This window comes from Notothenia coriiceps, unplaced genomic scaffold (genome assembly GCF_000735185.1).
Source record: "Notothenia coriiceps isolate Sejong01 unplaced genomic scaffold, NC01 NC01_scaffold00012137, whole genome shotgun sequence".
Taxonomy (NCBI): domain Eukaryota; kingdom Metazoa; phylum Chordata; class Actinopteri; order Perciformes; family Nototheniidae; genus Notothenia; species Notothenia coriiceps.
The window spans coordinates 30,687-30,958 of NW_011344838.1; the positions used below are offsets into that span (position 1 = coordinate 30,687).

General features: G+C 33.8%; 1 protein-coding gene across 1 annotated transcript in view; it reads right to left on the bottom strand.

Annotated features, from left to right (window-relative positions):
- spice1 (spindle and centriole associated protein 1) overlaps positions 1 to 272 on the bottom strand; it is a gene marked incomplete at its 3' end in the record, with an annotated part of 33,427 nt that overhangs the window by 29,837 nt on the left and 3,318 nt on the right. The gene's annotated exons all lie outside the window — the stretch shown is intronic.

A 272-nucleotide genomic window follows, 5' to 3' on the forward strand; every position in this document is an offset into this window, starting at 1 on the left:
GAAATGCTTTTGTGGATTTAGAAAATGATTTTATTGATTTAAAAAATAGTTGTATTAATTTAAATTGACATGCATCCGCTAAGAAAAATAGTCCGTTGTTACTGTTTGAACTAACGTAGCAACGACAGGAACTGCTTCGATAGCGTTTTTGAGGAGCTTTTTGATTACAGATTTGAAAACATCGTTGCTTTCAGCCAAACTGTATATAGTTACATCAAACGGACTTCTTTGTGCAGATGTGAGCGTCCTTAACAACGGTTAATAAATCCTTG